The sequence below is a fragment of the Calidris pugnax genome, unplaced genomic scaffold, assembly GCF_001431845.1.
Source record: "Calidris pugnax isolate Ruff unplaced genomic scaffold, ASM143184v1 scaffold246, whole genome shotgun sequence".
Lineage (NCBI taxonomy): Eukaryota > Metazoa > Chordata > Aves > Charadriiformes > Scolopacidae > Calidris > Calidris pugnax.
This window is the reverse complement of record NW_015090989.1, coordinates 2,338,155-2,354,250: the sequence shown is the minus strand read 5'-3', so window position 1 is coordinate 2,354,250 and position 16,096 is coordinate 2,338,155. Positions and strand designations below refer to the sequence as shown.

General features: G+C 39.8%; 1 protein-coding gene across 1 annotated transcript in view; it reads right to left on the bottom strand.

The window, feature by feature from the left end:
• The window catches only part of LOC106894993 (membrane transport protein XK-like), a 61,363-nt gene that overhangs the window by 32,883 nt on the left and 12,384 nt on the right, over nt 1–16,096 (bottom strand). The gene's annotated exons all lie outside the window — the stretch shown is intronic.

Genomic DNA, 16,096 nt, shown 5'->3' with positions numbered 1-16,096 from the left:
TAGCTGCACAGATGAGGTGAAAAGAGACCCACTAAGAGCTCCTGCCTTTCCTTCCCACAGATCCATCAGTCTGATGGAAGCTGACAAGAAGCACCAGGCAAACAGCGGAACAACAGCCTCCAGACTGGGGGAAGAGACATCAGGAGAAGAAAAAGGAAAACAGACCTAGAGAAGAAGTAAATGTTATAGGCTTCATGGGGACACACTGAGCTAGACCGATTTTTCTCACACAATATAAAAGATGAAGCAAGGAAGAGGGTACTAAACTTTATTGAAACTCAATACTATATATGTGGGTGCAGAAATAGCTTAGTAAAAGAATTGGGCCTTCTTACTTCAAGAAAATGGTAAAAAAAATAAAGTGCAAGAGAGGTTTCTGTGAAGAGAGGCTAGCTATATTTATGGGAGTTTATCATCATGAACACTGCCTTTAATGCAGTCCTAAGAAATGACTAATGCCTTACTCCTCGTGGTGCCAAAACTAAGTAAGATTGACAAATCATCTATTTAATCAGACATGAACTTTTCCAAGTTACTGACCTAAACCATTCAGTGGGGAATCAGTTTTACAGCTTTTAACTACAGCTCTAATGCCATGCAATTCACTGCAATCATCCACAATTTCCTGTGTCAGCCATAGCAGTACATTACTGACCAATACCTAGGTCATTAAAATAATTTAGTTTAAGTAGCGTTTTGGCTTTCAGAGGAAGCCTGTATGGCAGCTGTACTTTGCAAAAATATGAACTTATGAAAAGAGAACTGAAAAAGAAAAAAGGCAAAATGGGGCAGAAAGAAGAAAAAGGCTATGTAGACATAGCCCTGACAAGATAAATAGTAATCCTAAAACTAACTGGAATATGAAGATAATGTCTTTAAAATGTTTCTGAAGACATTCAGGTTTGCTGTAATTTGTATTATCATAGGATTTACAATTACTTCTTCAAGTTTAAAAAATACTCTTAGCATTAAGAATGGAGGCAACATCTGTTATAAGCTATATTGTCTGATTTGATATTTGAAAGGTGCTATGGATAATTAATGCTACTTAGAACTTGACTGAAAACTAATGGCCGAAAAATGTTGTTTGGCTGTCTTACCTTGCTCCTGATAACAAGGCATTTTATTATAGCTCCTCCAAATGACTGAGATATTTATACAACCGGGAGAACAACCTACTTATGTTCTTGATTAATGTTCTTTCATGTTACTGCAGTAAAAGTAAATATCCCATTAACATCTGAAGACTTCATTCATTTCCAGTCATTTTTAAATAAATTGTTTTAGCTTCCCAGAATTCAAAGAGACAGTTTAAATCCTAAGAAAGTGAGGATATCAGAGACACATTGAGATACGCTGCATTTTGTCCAGAGCTCTCATTTTACCATCTTGCAGTTTGAGACCTAGTCCTTCAAATCCTATACTTTGTAAAAGGATTAGTAAGATTACCCTTTAAACAGAAATGTGAATGATAAGATCTCCTAGTTGTAATTCTGGAAGGCAAAGGCACACTGATTAGAAAAATCTTATCAGTTAATTTTCTGTATGTAATGGTTCCTTTACTTAGTAAATCAACTGGCTTTCAATACAAACCATGTTTTGCTAGGCTTATGTTTATGTTCAGCACATATAATTTTTAAATTGAATTAATGACTATTTAAAAATGCTGATCATGTATTTTAAATGGATTTAAACTCCTACCCAAATCCAGCCTTGCACAAAGCTACATAAAGAAGTATCAGCTAGCAAGAAATGCATAGTTCACCGTTTTTCATAATGAAATGTAAAACATCGACCATTTAAGCATTATGATTAGTCATTAATTGTATACATAGTATATACCCTTTTGGCTGGCATAATGAAATATGCTAATGAATATCGCCTCTTTTTCAGAATGCAAAAAAAGCCCTTGTCCAAAGCCAGATAAAAAATGATTATTTAAAATCATTATTAGACTGGATGATAGAAATAAACTTATCCCAACCCACTTCCACCTTACCAAAGAAAATGGGCAAGAAAATAACCCATATGACTTGAAAGCAACCTTCTCTCTGGCCACTTGGACTGACCTGTACGCTTAAGGCAGGTAGGAGATGTGTCCTAACTAATAGCTAAATAAGAAAATCTTTGTGGTCACTCCAAATATATCTTACCAAGTGTCTCAATCCACAGTCATTGTAGGACTGCTACCTGTTTTCCAAAACACTTAAATATGAAGGATTTGTATTTGGTCCTTATTCTAGAAGATGGTTGGCTGGAACAGAGACCCTCATTGCCATCCTTATCAGTGGCCTTCCAAAGGTAAAAAGGGTCAGAGATCACCTTTAAGATCTCCAATGGCTTGCTATGTTTTATTTCAACCGAATCTGTGTTAAAATCTCCTCAGATTTCTTTCACCTTGCCAACAAATAAAATCTGTGGCTAGTTTCTGTATGCTCCCTCACAATATCTTTAATAAAACAGCTAAAAACTTAAAACGGAAACAACGATCATAGAATACATTAATCATAACCACAGACAGTGTAGCCGTGGTTCTACAAAGTTCATTTTCATTTCAGTGTAGTCGCAATGGCTCCTTGCCCCTGGGAATTTCTGAAGCAGTATGTTTAATTAGGGACAGCAAAGCAATAGACTGATCATCCCAAAGGCTTTGAAAGGATATATTGCATATTGATATCACGTCCTTTGGTGAAAGCTGTTTGATGCTTTGATGAAGAATAAAGCCAATATGAGAATATGCTACCCAGAAAAAAAACATTCATGCTTGAGATAGCTGCATTTTTTGAGAAACTTCTGGAATGTCATTTAATATGAGCTGGCTACACTGTAGGTAAAATTATTCTTTATCATGTCAGTACTTACTCAAAGGACTACTGGCAGCAAGAGATATATTGCTGGTAGCTTAATATTTCAGCTAACTTTTTGTATTTTTAAAGACACCCCAACCTATCCTCTCACAGTAGAAGTGTTCATTTTAGTCTCCTCACGATACTGGAATTTGGAATACATGCATTTCACATTTCCCCTGCAATTTCCGTATCAATTGGTTGGTGGAATTCTTTATTTTCTGTTTTAAATCATTGTCCAGTGGTGCTGCGTGCTGTTAAATAATTGTTCTGCTCACACTGGTGACAGCTGCATTCCCATATGTCTTTTACTTTAAGCACAATGCTTAAGCAGCACTATAATACTTAGTATTTGTACTACTGCCTGTTCCTCAGAGCCCTACTTATAGTAAAAGACCACTGTGATTGTTTCTAAAGTCTCATTTTTTTCTCTTGTGCAGACAATGTGCCTTCTTCCATTAAAGCACTCCACAAATTTGTGAATTATTTAAGGCAGGTACTTTATTCAGTAAATCCCTGTTAAAAGTCAGCAAGGAAGTGCTATGTCCACAGCAATTGCAGAACACCGTCTTTTTTGTTGTTAGCAGTCTTTCTCAACCTGAGATGTTTAGTTGGAAGCAAATCATTTCACAACTCCTTTTAATCTCCTAAAACAGATTTTGTAATATATTAGTTATGACAATGCTAGACCCTAGATATGTGTTTCAAAAACTGTAGATGGAAATCCTGACCTTGAGGATTAGGCAGAAAGAAGCAAAACTACTTCTTCTTTGCTTCTAATCACAATAACATTTTCAGCACTTCATCATTCTTCTAAATGTTTCCTACAAGCCCCTTGGATCATGCTTTGCCTTTTGAAAACCGCTGCTACATAAAGCTGCATACCGTATTGAGGATATTTGAGGACTGTAAGCTTTCCATTCTTTTAAAAGATCTGTATTTATTTTCTTAGAGCTCTTTCCTGTATGTAAGTAACAGAAGGCATTACTGAATGCCAAGTACCATCTTTTTATAGATGCATCGGTACTTTTAGGAGATAACAGCTACACTTACATTATTATGGAAAAAGCCTTCTTCTATGCATGTAAAAAATTTTAATATGCATCTAACAACATCAAATCACTCTCTGTAACAATTTTAAAAAGCCATTTACATGAATTTGATCATATACTTTTTCTGATGCTGTAGAAAGTGTCAAAATAAGCTGAAAAAAAAATGGGTCACTCCACAAATAACCTAACAGGAGCTTTGCCATTAGTCTCCTATGCTGAAAGCCCAGCAGAGGGAGCTTGTGAATTAGTTATAATATTCAAAAATGCTGTAAAAAAAAAAGTGCATCTCCGTCTTCAGCAGCACAGCTGACTCAAGCAGAAAGATGCTAGAGCCAAGGTGGTAATTTAATGATACCTTACTGCACTGCGTGATGTTTAAGTTCACTACTTAAGCGTGACATTTTTCTACCAAAAACGGGGGCTAGGATTGTTCAGGAACCTTTCCATGCACTCTCATGGACACTTTCTTTTTCTTTCAGATGATGCTAACACCTGAAGCCACAGAAGAGTTGCAGGTACAAAGACAAAGGGGTCTGCCTCCCCCTGGTGTTATTCCAGTTTGACTGATGTACCTCTCCTGCAGCACAGTGGGAAACCCAGCTCCAAGTGCACAGCTGTCTGCCTTCCTTACGAACAGCGTCAAGTACACCCTTCTTTAAAAAAAAAATAAAAAATCATTACATCTCCTGAAAACCTCGTTCAAGGATTCAGATTAGCTCCTGAAGTACTACTGATGCTGTTGCTAATGCAGTGTTTCATGGGGTAACGGCACAAGGAACAGCAGCTTTCTAGAGAACATACTTTACCAAATTTCTCATATTAATGACAGTGTGTGTAGAGTCAGCACAACTACTAATATGATTGTGTCAGTTCATGGGAAAATGGTACTTCACTGCAATCTTGAGTAGAACACACCACTATAGATCCCACAGTTATTGCTTGTTTCTAACATGTAAATTTGGAGGTTTTTTGAGGCCTCGAAGTGCTCAAGGCCAGGCTGGATGGGGCTTTGAGCAACCTGCTCTAGTGGGAGGTGTCCCTGCCCATGGTAGGGGGGCTGGAACTAGATGACCTTTAAGGTCCCTTTCAACTCAAACCATTCTATGATTCTTTGCCTCAGTAGTATGGAAAGAGCTATGCCAGTCCTGTCCTGTTTCATGGGTCACTAATTGCGAGTCCAATCAGAAACTGAAGTCTGGATTTATTCCTGATGAATCAGATTACTGGTAAAGAACACAATACAGCACTTTTGTTATTACTGAGTACAAAAATTCCGCAGGTCTCACTTGCCAGGACTCCGTAGCACTAAACCCATCAAATTCTGCTGTTAAACCTGTTCTGCAGAAGGGGAAAATTTCAGACACAGTGGCAAATGAAGTGTTGCAGGAAAGGATGGAGCACAACTGTTACCGTAGCTAGGAGGCTGGCTGAGAGCAGCTGGTGCTGCTACACTGTTGGTCAAACACAATGAGCATCTCCATTCATTGTGTCTCAACTTAAACACTGGCGAGTTTCAAGGAGAAAACAGCAATCATCCTTTCTTTAAGCTCCCCCTAACCCGGGTCAATGAAGAGAGGGGGAAAACATGAGTCTCTTTGGTTACACTCTCCTATCTACCTCACCCCCAATTAATGACAGACCCCAACACCTCTCATTCATTTACCAGACTCTGGCTGGGTACAGCTATCTAGTTCTAATACAGTGGCTCTCCTAGGTCTTGGGAAGGAAACAGGAGGTCCCCGTCACCCTCTTTACTTGAATAAAGTACAGAAGCACAACCCCTCGCTCTCTGCTGCTGAAGAATTGAAGTATAAAGAATGTCAAGGAGCAGATCTAAGAGCAGAACAGTTCAGATAACCAACAGGATTCAGAAGGTGTCAGTCTGCCTCTTGAGAGCTCAGGTGCCGTTTAGCCAAAACTGGCTGGTCAACAGCAAAGACAGCAGAGTATTGCTCAGGAGGACAAGCCCCATCACAGAAGTGAGGTGCCCCTGGGATGCACTCCTATGATATGACTTTCACATGGCAGCTGTCTGCATCCCACTTGCAGGTTCTCTTCTGCCCAGTAAAGCGTAGAGTTACCATAGAGAGCCAACAATTTAATTTCAAGCATCTCTCCCTAGAATTGCACCCAAATTCAAGAGCATGAATTGAAGAGCATGTTTAAAAACAGTAAAAATATGATTTGCAAATTGACTTGGAAACAAACCCAGCGTTGCTTGGTGAGGCTTCTTTCCACATGGCAGAATTCTACCCCAACTATTTTCACTAAACAAGTAAAAATGCTTCTTTTTTCCTTTACTACTATTATTCACCAGCCTGATAAAGCATGGCTGAGCCATTCTGGGGGCACAGACCCTGGGAACCGGCCAAAATGGAAGTATCACTGATCACCTTTCTGTGATCCAAATCCTTGTTTGGAGCTCCTGTGTGCCAACCACTCTTCCACCAGACATTGGAGTAGCTTATAACAGCTGCAAATGAGTCAGAGATTAGCGCTGCATGGAGGATACTTGGTAGGAGGAAGATTATTCATGTAAAAACTTCCTTCATCAGTGGGAAATCCTTTAACTCCGTTTAGTCTCAGTCAGACAGTACATCAGTACCCAAGTCTTAAGTTAGTTTATGCCAAAACTGCAGCGTGGAGCTGTCATTTCCTGATGGGAGATCTATCCTTCTGCACTCCAAATATGTGCCCCTGACAATTCTGCGTTATGATGATAAACAACTTCCAAGCTGGGCACCTTGCACTCTCGTTTGAGTAACGGGCAGCCCAGTGTGTTGTAGCTGTGCTGCCCCAGGATCCCATCCCATTTTTCACACGAGTAAGCAAGGAACATCTGCTCTGCCCGTGTATTTTGGGCAGCTTACTTTCCCTTCACAGCAGGTCTGCTGGTTTATTGGAAGTTAATCCATGCCTTCATCTGTTCCACAGACATTTCTTGTAGAAAAGCTGCCCCAGTGCTGGAACTGGTTGATGCAGAGGCATATGCAGAGGCTATGCACTAGCCATTCTTCCAGCTCCAGAGCAGCACAAAACAGGATTGATGAAACAGCCTTTGCAAGATAAAAACTTGTAACATGGATGAGAGAGCCTCTCCAAACATTGTGGTAACCATGGAAGTGCCTTTAGTCTGAACTCAAAAATGATGCACTGGACACCAGCATTTGCTACCGGTTGCTTAGGCAGACCGCCCCGTGGAAAAATGAACTTATTAGTGCTTGTACACACCTGCAGGTCAACATGAGATGGGTAGAATTTTATCTCAAGTCAGTCAGTAAAGGCTAGTATTTTTCACAGAGAAGCTGACCTAGGCTTAGAATCCTACAAATGAAAATGACAACTGTATCTAGAAAGCAAAGAAAGTTGCTAAGCCATATCCTGAAGGTCTTCAGAAAGAAATGGACACTTTCATTCCTTCATTCCTTTACTTCATCTGGAAAGGAGAGCACTCGGCATCTAATAGGGCACTGATCTAATAAAATGTTATGTATTTACTTCTGAGGAGTATAAATGTGCTAAGAGAAATTATCGTGCTGGACCTCTTAAGATTATGAACCATACTGCTGCCAAGTTCACGAAGACATAGTTAATTTTGAAGGTGCCACTAAATATAGAAGTGAAATCAGGCACTGGAAAGCACTGTCACTAAATGTAAGAGGAAATGAGGACATCCCTGGTTCATCTCCAAAATTTAAGCTCTGAGGGACTTAGTCTAGTTTTCTATGGGAAACTGACAAAGTTCTTTCAAACTGACATTTGGTTAAGAAAGACAAAGAGAGAAGAGTATAGTGTATATACCTGACTTAACAAAACCTTACTGCTTTAGTGATCTCTCCTGGTAGAGGCTATGTGCTTGGTGGTTGGTTCTTGTATTTCTTGCCTGGGCTGGGAATGGCCAGATGGGTGCTACATTGCAAAAGATGCCACAAAACAGAGATGGTTTGGCGTCACTGGCCCTGGGAGAGAGGCAAGGGGGTAAAAAGAGAGATGAAACATTCAAAGAGCTCCTGGGCTATGTTAACTAGCTGTGTCTGAAGACAATGGTCTACATCCAAATTCAGTGTGGATTCAAATCCCAAATTCGAATTCCAAATATAAATACTGGCCTGGAGAAAACAGTTAGCAGTTTGCATATAGCATATTTGGATGATGAAGTGTTTTTCTACCACACTCTTTGTTGAGGCGTCTCTCTGACCAAATTACTGCACAGAACCTGTGTGGTCGCACAACCTTTTATCAATTTCCAGCTTATCCTAAGTACCCTTTCACTGCATCACACAGAATCACAGAACGGTAGGGGTTGGAAGGGACATCTGGAGATCATCTCGTCCAACCCCCCTGCCAAAGCTGGTTCACCTACAGCAGGTTGGACAGGAAACCATCCAGGCAGATTTTGAATATCTCCAGAAAAGGAGATTCCACAACCTCTCTGGGCAGCTTTTTCCAGTGCTCTGTCACCCTCAAAATTGCTCTATTTTCATGCTGCATTTGTATATAACTTTAAAGCTTCACTTGTTTCAGCAGCAATAATTACGTTTATGTGAGATAGCCAAAAAAGATGAATAAAACTAAAAGATCACAGTGAAAGCAACTACATAATACAATAAATAAAAAGTATAGGATGGGGACAGAAAAAGAAAGATTGATTGCTAGTTCCTTGACAGTATCTCTACGGATGTTCATAGCTCAATTCATCTTGAGTAATACCATCATCTTAATCACTTAGAGTGATGGAAAAGGAAAAGAGCCTTTTCAGTCTCATGCAAATTTAAGCTTTTTCAATTTGTCGAAGTCATTTCACCTATTAGATCATTCCTACCACTTTTAATATCAAAGTTCTCATTGACCTGAATAGGTCTTGACTTGAGGTGTTACTCCTTACAAGTATTCTATAAGAAATACTGGAATTTTTACCGGTTGGCATAATATCTAACATAGATATAAAAATGGAGTCATTTCATGATCCCCAGGAATAGAGTCCAATAAATCAATCAGTAACTAGGTCCATAAAGTAGGGTTTCTATGCCATGTAATTATTCTTGTAAATTCTTGTTATTCCATGATTTGCCAGTAACGCTACGGGGCTGGCTCACAGTCTGTTGAGACTGATAATCATTTTGTGTGAGGTAGAAGCCTTTAAAGATTGAGACTACAGAATATGGCTAACTTGACAGAAGAAAATGCTGACCTTGTGTGCAGAAACCTAACTGATACAGCTGAGCAAACCTCTAACTCTTCAAGGATTGATCCGACTCTCATTTCAGTGAGTTTGGTGGGGAGTGACTAGCAGGTGCATCCTTGTTCATTGCTCTGCACCAATCTGAAGCACACACAATAAAAATATTTGGGTTTTTTTTCATCACTTTTTCTCCAATTCAAGGCTGTGTACACTCTATGCCTCTACTGAATAAAGCTGCATTTATAAACAATAGCTCTCCCTGGAACTCGTGGAAGAATTTTGCTTCATGTCAACAAATATTCTCAAGGAGATTGTTTCTTGTGACGAGCTGGGCATTATACCATTTTTCCATATTTAAATGAAAGAGGATTAAAAATTTCTGTTTAGGTATGAGTCACCACTCCCTCAAAGCTAGAATTCCAAATAATGATTTATATTTTGTGTTGAGACAGAGCTTTACACTTTTGCTGTAAAGCTCCTTTGCTACTGCAAATACATTGAGAAATTAAAAACCTAGCAATAAAATGAAAGATTGCTGTTTATACACCCAGGATTAAGATGTACTGGACAGAACTACCCAATGTTGCTTGATTTTCAGTTTAACAGGAATTCATTTGCCTTTCAAGCAGTTATGCTAGGTCACGGTTCACAGATGCATCTGTGCTTGCAGGATGCAAGTCAAATTTCCACTGTTATCCAGGGGGAAATTCTTTCTATCAGGACTACAGGCTTGGGCCTGGAGTACACCTGTCAATAACATTTTATCACTTTTCAACTAATCAAATATTACAATGTAAGCAACTGTTCCTCCTTTTTTTGGCTTCCTCAGTGCTTTGTTTAGCATTGTTCACATGGCTGCAACTTACCAAATTTGAAACCCAGGAAGACAGAGACTTCATTCTATACATTATTAAGCAGCCTTGCAGCCTTATGTTTTTTTCCTCTTCATGTTAAAGATACCAAATTCCTCATCATTCATCATCATCCAGTCCTCTTATCTTCCCCATGCAACAATTCCCAGTCTACTTCAAATGCCTTTAGGCTTGTTTTCCAAGCGTGCAGACCTCCTCCCTCTATGCAATGAGCATACTTCATTCACAGGCTTAGTGAACTAAATAAGAAAACAGATATGCCTCCTCAAAGACACATGGCAGAAGTGTCAGAACAAACAAAAAAAGCGATGGGGAAGGAAAGTGGCTGAGAGGAGAGGCTGAGGCAGAGCATCCATTTTGCGCTCTTCTACCCAAACACCATCTATTTCGTTCACAACTCAGAACCAATCGTACCAATTGCTAATGAATTCTGCTACAGAAAGTACTATTTGCCAAACTATCCATAAAAGACTGTATAGCTTGTTACTGTGCTAAACTTGCAGAGATGAGCTACAGAAGCACAGAAAAGCAAAATACTATTCTTTTCTTCATCTGTTTTAAATTAAAGTTCAAGAAAGACAACAAGATTGCTGCCAGCGTTGGAGGTTCCCAATTGCAATGTGGGTTTGTTTCCCCATTTAAAACCAATAGAAGCTTAGTTTTACAAATTCAGATGCTATGTAGGGATGCATGGAATGCCCTGATAGTGGCTGTATAACACATGCACAGTTGTAACAGTTCACTACCTTAGAGGAGTCCTTGACCTTCTCAAAATCTTACACTCCTGGAAGAGAAGGACCTAAACTGTATGTGACAATTTGCATAGTGCTGTGAACAGCTCAGTGAAAATCTCTGCTTACTGTATTGCAGCACTGTAGAAAGCAAACAAAAAATGTTAGGATGCATGAGAGTAATACTGAAATGGTTATTAAAAAGCTACTTTAGCAGCTATTGCTTTTTTCTTTCTTCTTATATTTCTCCAGGTCTGTTTTCCCATTATCAACATAAAACAAAATAAATTAAAAAAAAGAGAAGCAGAAACAGATATTTTAGAGATAAGTAAGATTTTTTCTAAGAAGTGAAGCTATAAAGACTGCAACATTTATTTTCTGGACAGGAGGTAATTAATATGATAAGGAACACAAAAAGTTATTTTATCTTGTGATGTAAGAACAAAGTAATAGCTTATGAAAAGCCAAAGCTTATGAAAAGACAAAATATCTCTCTGTTCACCTAAAACTCAATTAAGCTAGGAAGCTTATTTCTGCAAAATTTAGCTGAGTCCACTTGCACCGTACAAACTGAACCTCTCTATAATTAAAGTGACAATTTTTAAAAAAGATTCTTGGGTTAACTGCCAGAAGTGCCCCACCACTCCAACTGAATTAAATAGACAATTCTTCTTAGCCCGTGTTGTTAAAATAAGTAATTTATCACCTTTCAACTCATCAGATATTACAATGTAAGAATATTTATTCCTGACAGATGTTACAAGGCCAAGTCATACAATCAACTCCCAGAACTCAGCCCACTAATTCTGGAAGAAATTTAAACCTTATGTTGCAGAGAATAAAGGCAGCCCTTAAAAAATGCAGGTTAGACATGTTACAGACAATACGTTTCAAAATTACCTTCCACAGACATTCGTGCAGCTACTCTGAGTCATCTAGTAGTGGTACAAGATATTAAACCAGATGGAGCATTGGAAACAAATCCTGAAGAAGAAAGGTTTGTTTGTACACTGCTGTGCCCCTCACTGCAAGCAAATGGAAGCGTTCAACTACTTGGACAATGTCCATGTTGTGGTGCGTGTAGCACAGTTTGAAAACTGTTACTCAAAAGCTGTTCCACAGTTAGTGTGTCTCTGGCGAGCAGGAACAGTTTCTTTCCCTGCTTACACTTTAGGTGACAAAGAAACAGAATGACTTTGGAGCCTGGAGTTTGGGGCACTTCCCTTCAGGCCCTGATCTGAGTATTTTATATAAGTAATTTCAATCAGAGCTGCAATAAGAGAGACTTGCTCTAGCCATCAGCACACTCACCTTCGAAGCATCAGCTTAAATTCTTGCACTGTGCCAGAAAAAGAAGGGATGGGAATTGGAACTACCAGGTTAGTGATGAAATCCCAAGCTTATTGTGTATAAAAAGGAAGAGACTATGGCTCCCGCCTGGACTGTAATTTGCTGAGAGCCCAATTTGGTCTTAAAACCTGCAAGGGTGATGAGAGGTGAAGACATCCTGCCCTTGCAGGAAGTGGGAAAAGACACGATGCTTAGTTTGCTTTTACTCTACGCCAGGCCAGACCCTGGCTGGGGTTCTGTGGGAAAAGCACCCCCAACAAACTGGGAAGAGACTGCGACAGGGAGAGAGGAGCTAGGTGGGATGTGGTCCCCAGATGCAGCTTTACAACCTCCCTTGGAAGAGGTAGAGAAGAGTCACAGCAGGTCAGATTGAGTTCAAACTGCCACTACTACAGGAGGACAACTGGGAGAGGTTGCATAAATGCCACGGAGAAAAGAGGGCACTATAAATATGCAACAGAGCTCCATGGATTGTAAGTGACGCGGTCATTGGCTTATGAATTCTGGCATGGCTTATGTGCCCCACAATGCAGCATTTGGATTTGCATGCCTATCAAACGATGCCCAGAAGACTTCAATGGCATAAACTAGGTGCCTCAGACACTTAGGTACATCAAACCTTAGTCAGCAGCAGGGGTAAGGTTTGACTACAGAACTTTCGGGTCTTAGCATCTAGAGTGGCAACGGAAAGGCCTGAGAAATCATAGAGAGTGAATCCATGTCTCTATTGGGTGGTACACCTGCGTAGGCAGTCCAAAATTTCACTGACCTTCATGCCATGTTGTGTTAACCTCTATCAGAACTGGTTGTGAATTTTCAGTTATATTAGCTGATCATTCCCATGCAGAATAAACACAAAGAAACGTAACATTAATTTACATTAAAGTAAGTGTAGAACTTTGATGTGCTACCACATTACATCCAGATGTACAAGCAATGATGCAGCACACAGGCAGATAACATGCTAACACTCATGTGAACTGAGTACATGAGTAACTCAAGCTCTGTCATTTTCAGCTTACTTGAATCGCAGTTTCTTCCTAGCATGGATTTTTTCCTAGCAGTAAAGAGAATTCTCCCCAGATACATGTGCTTGTACTGCTAAAAATAAACCTTATTTTAGCTCATTTTTTAATCTCTTGAGCTGTTTTCATACTTTCCCTCTGCCTGTGTATGGTATTTGGCACCTGTCTTGCTTAAAAACCCAAAGTAATTATTATCCAGTGAGCTGCCTCTTCTGGGTCATTAATGAAGATAATAAATAAGACCAGTTCCCACATCAGCCCTTTGTTAGTACTTATGATTAGCTTTGCTTGTGGTCTTTCAGCCAATTCCAAATCCACAATGCCCCCATCCAACCCATCATGAATTCAGTTTTCAAGGATGATTATATTTGACGCTGCATCAAAAGTTTTATTCAAATGTAAACAGGGTATTGGCTACTGCTCTTTCATCAGCCACTAATTTTATAATTCTGTTATTTACAACAAATGATCTTGTTTGTCTTGCAAGACTTCTTTATTGTTCTAAGTCAGGCTAATTTATATGTATCGTTCCATTATGCAGTTATTTATGAGGCATGTGAATTCTGGAAGTGTGTCTAAATATTTGCTGCTGAGAAACTATCTGGTTACCTGTGAAATTATTTAATGAGGTAAATGACAAAACAGCATCATTCACAGGCTAACAGAAGCATAGATTAGTCACTTTAAGGTAGCAACAGCACTGTGTTTCAAGCAAAGGTAATTCTAGAGAACTCCATGCTGGCATCATGCCCCTTTTACTTTGCGCGATGATCTGCAATTTGTGCCATGCCAATAAGCCACTGAATGAAATATCAACTTAAGCTACAAGAAGAATGCTGACAACATAATGCAGGGAAACCAGATGAAGGTGATCGAGTCCTCTGAGTCATCTGAATTTTACCCTACTCTTAGACTATGGTAGCAGCCTGATGTAGTAAAAATCCTGATGGTCTGTATGTGGCTCCTAGATCTTCCCAGGCACATCGACGAAGACAGTTCTAAAGGAAAAGACAATAACAAAAGAGTTTCCAGTGGCATACAGTGCCATTAGCATTGCCTGGAAATACGCCCACAACTTCAAATACAATTCACGTCATACTTCAGATACAGACAGTCACTTTTAATTCAATATTGCCATATTTCAAGGGCAAGAGTAAAAGTCATGGGATTAATTTGAGGAAGTGTGGGATACTGTGCTCTTTAAAATGTAGCTTACTTGGTAAGCAATGGGATCACCATCTGTACTTTTCTCCTAGTTAAAAGACTGCCATTTGGTACTATAATAAAGTTGGAAAAGTGTTATCCATCTTCCCTTTGCGTAACTTATTCCCAGTTGTGACTGTATAAATCAAGCATGTTTTGGGAAAAAAGAGATTGCTCTAAAAGAGTTCACCTCACACAGAAAGAAGTAAGAGCCCAGCAACAACTCATACCACCACCAACAATAATAAACAAATATTCACTGCACTTAGCCATTACCTTGCCTTTGAAGATCTCAAAGTGCTGTATAAATAGCTAACAGGAATTACTACTACCTCATGCTACAAATTCACTGTGTTGCTGCTGCCTTGGGAGCACTCAATGCCATGCTTCTCTCACTGGATTTGTCATTTTACACAACTACTCTCTGCAGCCATACAGAGGGAACCGTGCAAAGTGAGACAGGAGGGCCTGCCCAGCTATTTCTGGACCTACAGATGGCAAAACGTGTTTTCTAAGTCAAGCTTGTGAAGAAGAAAATTCTTTGCTAGATGCCTTTCCCACCTATTCTGTGTGCTTAATATTCTGATGCCCTTGCAGAAAAGCAGCTTCGCTTCAAGGGCCCAGAAGGACACGGAAGTCCTCTGATGTCTGTCTTGCAAAATTTGAAAAATATCCCATATGAAAACAACAAAAAAGAACCTCCCCCACAGCCCTCACGCTATCTGCAGACACCAGAAAAAATGTTTTTTCACTTCTGGCCTGTACCTCAGCTTCCAGAAAAAGGTTTTGCCTTCTTCCCCTGATGCATCCATGGCTCCTCACACATAATGTGGGACAGGGAACTCCCCTTCTCCACTAGCAAACAGCAATCTCAGGTGTTTGATTAATATGTGGGCTTAGGAAATAATCTTTCCATAGCACAGGGGGACAGGTACATTTAGAGTATTTCTTGTACTCCCTTTTACTGTGGGGCATGGTCCACCTCTGATGTCTAGATTATCTAGATATTTTCAATAACAGATGTTCAATGCTGCAGGGGTGCAAGGCACTGAAGAATCCCTTGGGCAGCAGTATGCTCTCAGATTGTTTTGTTTTTTTTAAAAAAAATTCTTTACACTAAAGCTCTTCAGATCCAGAACCTTTCCAATAACCTGCAAAAGCTAGGAATAATTTTGTCAACCTTAATACTTTGCTACTGGGGGAAGATTCTGCCCTTCCTTGATACAGCAATGATTGATGAGGAGAGATGCAACTGGTGTTGAAGGCTCTGTGTGGCATTGAAAGGCTTCTTTGGACCCTTCTGGACTTCAGGCTCTTCCCTGCTTGCAGCTGCAGGGGACTGGACATTACTGAAAACCCTACGATCCTTTGCCCATCCAAGGTACTAGGGAAAGTCAGGGGATGTGGAATAGCATTGTCAATCTGGTGTCAGGGAAAGAGGCAAAAAGGAACAGGAATGATTACAATGTATGGGAGTAATGTTTCTGTCTCTCCATGGGTGCTTTCCATGTATTAAATCAGGAATTGTTCAGTGTGGACAAGAGAAGGTTCAGGGGACATTTTATCAACTTGTATAAACACCTGACGAGAGGGAGCAGAGAAGACAGAGCCAGGCTCCTCAGCAGTGCCCGGTGACAAAAAATTCTACTTGAAAAGAACACTCTTTTACTGTAAAGGTGGTCAAGCACAGAAAAAGGTTGCCCAGGAAGGTCATGGAGTAGAAATACTCAAAACTAAGTGGACATGGCTCTGATGCTCTCATCCTGCTCTAGACCAGAAGATCTACAGAGATGCCTTCCAGCCTTGGCCATGCTTTGACTCTATGAGTGAGCCAA